At 34.4% G+C, this 10461-nt stretch overlaps 1 pseudogene; it reads right to left on the minus strand.

The window, feature by feature from the left end:
* Window positions 1–6684: 6684 nt before the first annotated feature.
* Window positions 6685–10202, minus strand: LOC134267346 (uncharacterized; annotated as a pseudogene).
* Window positions 10203–10461: the final 259 nt, after the last annotated feature.

Genomic DNA, 10461 nt, shown 5'->3' on the forward strand with positions numbered 1-10461 from the left:
CAGTTTTTAGTCGGCAATTTTAAACTTCGCCATATCTTTTTAACGAAGAAAGATAGAGACTTAATATATGGAATATATACTTCACTATATATATACACATTCACATGCCACCAAGGTCAATGACCTTGTGACTTTGACTGTGTCCTATATGCTAAATATAACTCGTTTGGAACCATGAGAGATAAAAACTTCTTTTTTGGTATGTATGCTTCACTATTCAAGTTCTTTATTACCTTGACTGTGACCTATATGCTAAAAATATGTTTTTTTAAAACTTTGTTGTCCTCTAGCGCATAGTGTTTCAAAAACGCATCTTGTTCATCTGTATAAAAATCTCCATGTTCAAGGTCCAAAGGTCAAGGTAACTAGTATACAATGTAAGGTCTTGTCACATAGAATACATATGTAAAGGATGGAAGCTTTAGCCTTTACCGTTCAAAAGTTATCGACAAGGCTAAAAAAATTTAAAATTAGGTCAAACTCCATGGTCAAGGTCAAAAGGTCAAATTTGGTGGTATACAAAGAAAAGTCTTGTCACACGAAGTACACACGTGAAATATGAGAGTTACAGCCCCATAAAAGTTTTTACAGACCAACAGAAAGAAATGCAAACGGACGGACACGACAAATACTTTATACCCCCAAAACTTCGTTTACGGGGGCATAATAAGATACAAACCATTTGTATAGTATTTATACAGTAAAATATGTTCAAACCAAACCAATAAGAGGTGCAAACTGGCAATATGTAATAAAGATTCTGTGATGGTCTTATACTTTTAACATAGAAACTTTGCACTTTTTAGAGGTAATAATATTTTTCAAACGTTAAACTTATGATGTGAACATGTAAATAATATAATATAAAATGCATATATATATAAATATTTTCCATTAAAGTGAAAAAAATCTTGTTTTAAAAAAAGAGAATACTAGTAATCATTATGTAAACTTTTAAATAATATTTAATATAATATTTATACATTATAGTGAAAAAAATCTTATGCATAAAGACAAAGAAAATACTGGTAATCTTATTGTTCCTGTGGCCTTTCCCCGTTTTAAAGGTCATTTGGGTTGAAGAAATAAAAAAAAATTAAAAAAATTAAAATGCATCCAGCTGGTATCGAACTCACAACTCTTTGATTGTAAGGCATACGTTCTAAACACTACGTCAAGAGTTCCAACTTCCTGGTTGAACAAGACAGTAATCCGTACTAAATAGTTTTGAGAAATACGATTGGTGTATAATAAAATTGCAGATTTTCTGTAAAAACAAATTATTTCGATTTGTTTAAACTTTGAAGAAATCGAGTTAATAATCTAAAGCCTAGGATACAATAGAACTGCCGTGTCTATACTTTGTTTACAAATTTGCGACGAATGTCGCGTTCAGTTGGACAGATTATGCTGAAGTTAAAGGTGATATCACATAAGCATAGGCCAATAATAACTGCCCTTTTTCCCGTTTCCCAATCTACAATGATGAAAAACATCAAAGTTCAGGTTAGCTAACTGGACCCTTCCAGCCCCTAGGATCCTGCAGAAATCTGTCAAGGGGCACCCCCTAAGGCCCCCTACCCACCCCCAGTTTTAGTTTGTTCAGGAGGCCGACAATGAATAAAATATGAATGCTGGAAATATGCCCCACGCACTTGGCACCACTGGGTGGTGCCACTACAGCCCCATTCTGAAAGTGGCAAATGATAGCCCTAGGGCCCCTCTACCTTGCCCCAATAATCATTTGATGAACACTTCAAGGATAAGGCGTATAATAGCTGCCCTTTTCCCGTTTCCCAATCTACAATGATGAAAAACATCAAAGTTCAGGTTAGCTAACTGGACCCTTCCAGCCCCTAGGATCCTGCAGAAATCTGTCAAGGGGCACCCCCTAAGGCCCCCTACCCACCCCCAGTTTTAGTTTGTTCAGGAGGCCGACAATGAATAAAATATGAATGCTGGAAATATGCCCCACGCACTTGGCACCACTGGGTGGTGCCACTACAGCCCCATTCTGAAAGTGGCAAATGATAGCCCTAGGGCCCCTCTACCTTGCCCCAATAATCATTTGATGAACACTTCAAGGATAAGGCGTATAATAGCTGCCCTTTTCCCGTTTCCCAATCTACAATGATGAAAAACATCAAAGTTCAGGTTAGCTAACTGGACCCTTCCAGCCCCTAGGACCCTGCAGAAATCTGTCAAGGGGCACCCCCTAAGGCCCCCTACCCACCCCCAGTGTTAGTATGTTCAGGAGGCCGACAATGAATAAAATATGAATGCTGGAAATATGCCCCACGCACTTGGCACCACTGGGTGGTGCCACTACAGCCCCATTCTTTAAGTGGCAAATGATAGCCCTAGGGTCCCTCTACCTTTCCCCAATAATCATTTGATGAACACTTCAAGGCTAAGGCGTATAATAGCTGCCCTTTTCCCGTTTCCCAATCTACAATGATGAAAAACATCAAAGTTCAGGTTAGCTAACTGGACCCTTCCAGCCCCTAGGACCCTGCAGAAATCTGTGAAGGGGTACCCCCTAAGGCCCCCTACCCACCCCCAGTGTTAGTTGTTCAGGAGGCCGACAATGTATAAAATATGAATGCTGGAAATATGCCCCACGCACTTGGCACCACTGGGTGGTGCCACTACAGCCCCATTCTGAAAGTGGCAAATGATAGCCCTAGGGCCCCTCTACCTTGCCCCAATAATCATTTGATGAACACTTCAAGGATAAGGCGTGTAATAGCTGATCTTTAATTGCGTTTTTGGGATAAAATGCAAAACAAAGTTCGTAGTAGATAACTGACCCATTCCAGTCCCTGGGACCTTTTGAAACATTTACAAGGGATTCTCTCTAAGACCCTTAACTTAATGACCAATAATTGATGACGAATGATTGCTTGAAATATGACCCATGCACTTGGCACCACCTGGTGGTACCACTAAAGCCCCTTCTGATAGCAGGAAATGATAATCTTTGGGCCCTTCTATCTTGCCCTAGTAATGTTGATCACTTTATAAATCATGGGTATAATACCTGCCTGTAATATCAAAATTTGGAACCACTTAGTGGCACCACCACCACTTATTACTGATAGTGGTAATTTACAGTCTTATAGATTCATTAAGTTGTCCCAGTAATAATGTTCGAAACATACTTCAACCTAGTATACACTTGTGCTATATTTCTGTTTACAATCGTTATATATTAATCAAATTTCAGGTTAGCTTATTGGCCCTGTCATAATCTTGAGGTCCCTGAAGGAGTTGAAAAGGGATTCTTCCTGAAGGAGTTGACCATTTCCTAGTGCTTGTTTGTTCAATTGGATAAAAATTAGAAAGTAATGTATTTCTTTTTTTTCGGTTTTAAAAAAGAAAAAAAATTGTTCAGGTGAGCCTTACTGCCTCTGAGTATCTAATTTATTATGTAACTAATTGTTGCATTAATTTTATAATCATTAACCATTAATTATCTAAAAAAAACTATTAAAAACAGTACTGCGTCTGAGTACTCTCAGTTCTTTGATGAATTTTCTAATTGGCTGCTAGCTTCTACGGGCTTAATGGCTGCTGTTATTGGCTGCTAGCTTCAGCCTGGTGTTTTCAAAGCTAAGAGTGAATATATGATCCAAAAATCAACTTATTTCAATTCCCGAATACATATTGCTTGAAGTTCACATTAATACGAGTTTTAGCTTATAATTTTAGGGACGCGAAAGATCATAGAAGACAAAGATTATTTTTCAGGAGATATTTTATTAGAAGGGGGGGGGGGGGTAAAAAATTGTCGAGTCAGGTCATGACTTACATATAACATGACAATAGATTTTATTTCTAGGATTATAAAAGTGGATGAGTTTTATACTTATTCTCACTGAAAAATGTTGGACAACTTTATTTAAAATTGTTAAACCCCTCTCCCCTAACACAAACATATATTTACCAAACAGAAATGAAATATTTGTCCCTTAATATTTTTTTTAAAACACTGGACAGAAAATTCTGATTTATATTAATTATCTTCAAACTAGACCAAAATTGAAATTATACTGTCTTTTTGGTCAATCAGTAATGTGCCTTCTAGCGTAGCTGAGGTGGATTGAAAATGAATTTCGATCTGCAATTTCAATCCGATGTTTTCCAAACGTCCGCGTCGAATTGTACCCACCCTATACACTGTCTATCACTGAATGTTTTGATTGTAACAGATAGAAATGACGTAAGCTGTATATTTCCAATTTTGCCAGTTAATGTTCCGCGGTCTTAAAATCTTTGAAATGCAGAGAATTTTTGTGCATTTAATTTTAAGATTGCATAACTGTAAATTAAATTAATACAAAATTTAAGAGTGATTTGCAAAAGCATTCATTTGGCTGACTTAAATTACAGTAAAACATGCTTCTAACGAATGCCAGGGACAATTTTGCTTTGTTATAAGTGTAATTAATTATATACAATAAGTTTACAGTATTATTTCTATATGGGGACTGAAAATCACTTTGGTATAAGCATCAATTTATTAAAGGGTATTCGCTATAAGCATAGTTTACTGTACGTATAGTGGGAAAGTTATGCCACTAGATGATAATTGTAAGAAACAAATAGCCATATTTCCATCCAAGTCAGTAAAGGTCTGCAGTTTTCCCACCTAGACCATCAGTAAAAATATTTTTGTTTGATGTACTCCCACCCACATTTTTCAAGGTTGGTAGGTAGGTATTAATTTCATTTTAATTGCTTTACAGTATTGGACAAAATGATTACTGTCATAAAAGTCAGACTCAGAAATTTATTGATGTTTGCATTACATGGATAGCTTAGTATACAGATTGATTATTTATTGCTATACAACTTTAAATCAAAATACATCCTAGAAAAATTATGGTATACTATAGAAACTTAAAAAAAAAATCAAAGTGCTGAAAAAAAATTAATGGGTAGGGGCAATTTCAATGGGTTGGTCGGAGTACATCAAACAAACATTTTCTTTATTGGTGGCCCTATACTTAGTATATCCTATGCATATAGTAAAACTTTGATCTCCTATTGTGACCCCAACATAGTCATACCACCAGTTGTCTTGATTTTAAATAATTCTTTACTACACAGTAATGTCTTATCCTTTTCAGGGGTCACAATTTTAAGTATGTAAATATTCAATTTTAAATCAGAAAAACTTCAAGCTTAGGTTAGGCCTAGAAAAAAAATATGTTTGTTTCTGCTTTCAGGCTGAAAAAAAATATAGGGTAGGTCGGTAGGCAATTTTTTTTTTTTTTGAAAAAAATTTTTTTTTACTTCTTTAAGGTAGGATTCTTCTCATATTTCTAATATTTAAAAATCAATGAAATTTTCACAGAATCAAGAAGACAATACCAGTAAGTGATAGTTTCAGTGAAATTAAAGAGTTTTATATTAGAGGCAAGGTCAGGTCAAGGTCATTATCTTTTTCTTGACATTAAGAATAAAAAATAACTGTTGCCAATCATATGTATTTCAAAAGTAAATTGTTCTTTTTGTATTACTATATCGGGTCTATAGCAAGATATTACCAAATTTACATAAATAATGTAACTTAAGATATTGGCCAATTTTCTCTGTTTTATCTTAATTTTTTAGGATATATTAGTTAGATGCTTCCTATATTTAACTTTTTCTTATTTTCACATATAATAAAGTAGTCTTATAAATGTACAAAATGATACAAAAACAAAAAGTTTTGGTTTAGTAAGTGAGAAAAAATACTTTTTATGGATTTTTGGCTCAATTCTGCACTTTGATAGGAAGCGTTTAAAATCTAATAAATTTCTAGTTTGTTTGAAAAATCATATTTATTTGTTTGTTTCCATTATTAATCTAACTTACAGGCTGTAAAAATTAAAAAAATGATAATTTTAGGGTAGCCAAAAAAAAAATCCCTGCTAGTTTTCAAACGCAGTTTACCATTTCTATTTTTTTTTTTGTCTTTTAAAAATTTTTTTTTTGAATGTTTCATCTACTCAGAAACCAGAGAAGAATCCTTTAATCAAAACGTGTATAGAAGTAACATTAATGACAAAAGAAATGGTGTTTTCAAGCATTTCTGTGACTTAAACTTATAACAGAAAGGTGACCCAACCTTCTTTCTGTCTTGAAAAGCTTGCATTGTTGGAGACTATAATTCCCTGGGTGAGATCTTGCACTTCATGGGACAAAAGCATTAAAAAAAATGTTTAGGGTCGGCACTATAAATTAGGGTCGGTCGGGAAAGCGGAAACAAACATATTTTTTTTCTAGGCCTTACCTAAAATGACCTCTAAGAAATTAATTACCAGTATAACTGTAATATAAACTGACATACTTAAATTTGGCTTTCAATATTTTATTTTGACCTTGACTTATTATTATGACACACAAGTTCAGAAAGGTCAAATAATTATTCATTTAATCTAATTACTATGGTACAAATGTTAATGTGTAACATAAAGTTAATACAACATATATGTGTAAAACGACCACAATGTTCAATGGATCGACAAATATGTACTAAATGTTACATAATTTAAAAGAGGGAATCAACTTTGGATAATATGAGAATTCATTGCGTTTTCATCAATATCTCATTTAACTTCTAACAAGATTTGAAAAAATCACTAACATATGGAACACCTCTTCATTTTAATATGGAAAAAAGTAAACATGGTATTCTTAATAATATACTGTATATCAAAGCATGATGTAATCACTTATGTATTGTAACACAAATAATGATCCTAGATGTAGAAATTAAGTTGACAACGTCATGCACTACACACATTGTTATTTGAAAGTTCACTTCTCTTTTCTCTCGCATAAGTACCATGAAGGGATTTGAATGGAGAAGGAGTCATGACACTATATATGTACAACACCTTGATTCAAAATTTTGATATATCAAAAGCTGGCAGACCAAATTTCACAGAGGGGTAAACAATTTCTGGTAACATGAAATAATCATAAAACTGTGTAAGTTTATGTAAAACCCTCTCCCAAAAATGTTTGTCAAATGTAACCATCTCTATATGAATGTCATTCTTAGTGCACAAAACAAAGTAACATTTTGAAATATTTAAGATTCCCATTTGTCCCTGAATCTGAGTATAATAAGAATGTTTTACATTGAGACAGACCTCATTATTTTCATTCATTTTCAAGCAGGGCAACTTCTTTGCTGCTGATGGTATGTCCATGTCCCATGTTGAAGCAGGATTTTTCAGTTCTAAAACGAATTGTTCGCCATTTATCAAAGCAATGCCATCAACAGAAGCCCCTAAAAATGTACAGTGTGAATCAACAACCAGGCCTTTTTGTTCAACAGTAACGTCATGTATACCCTGTTCTACCAACTTAGATTTAAATTTCTCAATAGCTTTTTTTTCTTGCTGTAGTCCGAACAGCATTGCATTTGTCGGTTTCATTTTGTTATATAAAAAATATCTTAGAAGTTTTGATGGATCCGTTGTACTTCTGCGTACAAACACTTTGTGAAAGTCAGATGCAGTGAGTCTGTATTTTCTAGCGCTGTGCCATTCTTGCGAGCTTGACTGACCCCTTGTTCTTGATTCCAATTCAACTATTTCATTACCATCCAAATGTAAAGAGTCTTTAAAGTACATGCAAGCATTTTTTAAGTCTAATATACTTGGAGGCAACTCAAAATCTGTAAAATGTTTAACAGTAGACACTATTTCTTTGGTGAGTAGAGAAGACTCAGTAACGTTGGGAACATCAGGAACTGGCTTGTTATACTTAATGAAACCACACGTTGGATTGGCACCTTCCAAAGCTTCAGTCAAACGAGATTTGGATTCCTCTTCTTGAAGTTGATCTACAGGTGGGCGAGGATCAAACTTCAAGGATGCCAAGGTCTCCCTCCCTTTCACCACTTTTCCTGGCTCCTGCCTACAATAATAATGAATTATGTAGTATTTCTTTACTAGCAGTGTGTGCTTTTCAATCAATATTTTCAATGAAACAAAGAGATCAATACTGCTATATTTTTTGTACTTAAACTTGCTTTAATTTTTATGGTTATTTACATGTGTGCTCATTGTGCCAGTCCCACCTTACTCCAGGGGTCATCATTTGAACAAACTTAAATACAGTAAAACCCGGTTATAGCAAAGTCCTGGGGACCTGTGAATTCAATTTGCTATATCTGAAATTCATTATATCCGTATCACAAATTCGTATAACCAGTATAGCGAATTTGCAGTATATGCATGTTTTCCTTCAAGTATTATTACCTACTATGTTAGTGAAGCAAGTATTACAAAATATATCTTCAATAACTAAGGTTTTCTTATGAATAGAAATATATAGACAAATGCTAAAAGGAAATAAAGTAAGTTCAATTTATCAATTTTTTAATAATCTTTGAAATTTCATTATAAAACATGTAAATTTCATTATATTTAATCTCAACGGAATTCAAAATAAGTTCGCTATATCTGTAAATTCGTTATATCAGAGTTCGCTATAACCATAAAATTTTACAATGATTAGTTAAAAATTTTGCCGGGTACCCAGGAAAAGTTTTTGCTATATCCGTGAGTTCACTTTATCCGAGTTCGAACTAGATGAGTTTTGCTGTATCTGAACTGTGGATGTTTCCAAACAAGTATCATCTTTCCTTAATTTATTCCTTAAAAATAGTAGAACCCTTCAACATGTTCATTGTCTAGTGATCTTTACTCCTTAATCATAAAAGTACATACTACTCGACAAGTAATAATGAATGTGAATTACTCATTAATAATGACCATACTTGACTATCCTGATATTGTGTATAGTTTTAGGCTCTGTCTTTCTCTTTGCTGGTTTGTTCCATTGGCACAGTTTTTCTGTAGAAGACCTGTCCTCTGGTAGATCTTTCAGTCCCTTAGCAACAAAGTCATCCAATGCAAACAGCAATGCTGCTATATGGCTGCATGCCTCACCCTTCCTACAAATTATAGTCTAAAATAATTAAAATTGTCATGTCGGGCCTCAAAGGGCAATTTTTTAAAACTAAATTTCTCATGCCCATAAGCAGTACATGCATTCATATTTATTTTCTCTAGCACTGTGGAATCTTCAATTTCCATGGGTATCAAACCCATATCCATGAATTTATTCTAAATGTATTATATTTTATTTGTTTGATATTTGGCAGAAATTATGTTTCAAGTGGGCACAGATTTGATTTAGCACTATCTCAATGTACGCGATATAAATCTACATAAACAAGACATTTAGAAATGTACATGATTTAGCAGACAATGTTTTCTGCTGTATAGAATACACTGCTAAATAAAATCCATTGAAAGTATATAATAATCTAAGAAATAATGAAGTCTTGTTAAAAAAAAAGTACCCGGTAGCTTTGATTTATACAACAATTAAGTGTTGTTTGATTTTCTTTGTTTGTTTGGTACCTGACACAATTTTTCTTTTTTAAGGTCATTAAAAAAAAATATGTTTGCTTGCCCTCTTCCAGGATGAAAGAATGGGGATGGTAGGGCCTCGGGGAGAATATTTTCCCAAAACATGCAAAAAAAAAAGTTTCAAATTCAATATGCTGAATTTTCAAAATTTGAAAATGCTTCCTGGTAGTTAATTTTTTTAGTTGGTCAATTTTTAGCCAGTCGACGGGGATAAGGCAACCAAACATATATATTTTTTTAATGTCCTTATATATATATTTTTTTACCAAATACAGTACTTAATAATAGTGCCTGAGTAGTTTATAAATTTAAACCACTGCCTTGCTGGATGGTCTGTTCAAGTGTATTGATCAAACAGGGAAATTCCATGCTCAGAGCTCATTATTTATTCATGAAATAAGTTCTCACCCTGCGACACAATCACAGGACTCCACCCTGGACATCCCCTTCGAGACTTAGACAAACGTACGGTTTGTACACTCTTTGTGCCATGGAAGCCATCACCTCAGCCCGTGCAAGGAAAGAGTTGTCCATCTGCAGTGACGAAATCTTCTGCACATACCCCTCCTCAAAAAACTTGTACGCTTTTAACGATTTGTAAGCTCTCATACCTTCTTTGTCAAAAGTCTTGTTTCTACTTTCAGTCAAATAATGCTTTAATTTGCCTACATCGAACTCAGGAATTTTTGATAAAGTACGAACCCAATCCCCCTTTTGATGCAGAAACCACTCGCGAGTAAATCTGTCTGTTTTCTCCATAGCAATGGTTGCTGTTATCGTGAAAGTAAGATAGATCTAAATTAAAAGCAATGTTGACAAAGTTCGTTACGCCATCTTTGCACGTTGCACCCAGTCTGTACAAGGTCTCTCGCATCATCACGCGTGACTTGCGGCGAAGCGCATCGGTGATGCTGGAATCGCATTCGATCAAATGTTTACCATGAACTAGAGTAATCTATTATTTATACACTGAATTAACGACGGATTTTACGCTATTACCCGATCATGACAGAGAGCG

Source organism: Saccostrea cucullata, unplaced genomic scaffold, assembly GCF_032062105.1.
Source record: "Saccostrea cucullata isolate Sc308-1 unplaced genomic scaffold, CSIRO_AGI_Scuc_v1 ctg9814, whole genome shotgun sequence".
Lineage (NCBI taxonomy): Eukaryota > Metazoa > Mollusca > Bivalvia > Ostreida > Ostreidae > Saccostrea > Saccostrea cuccullata.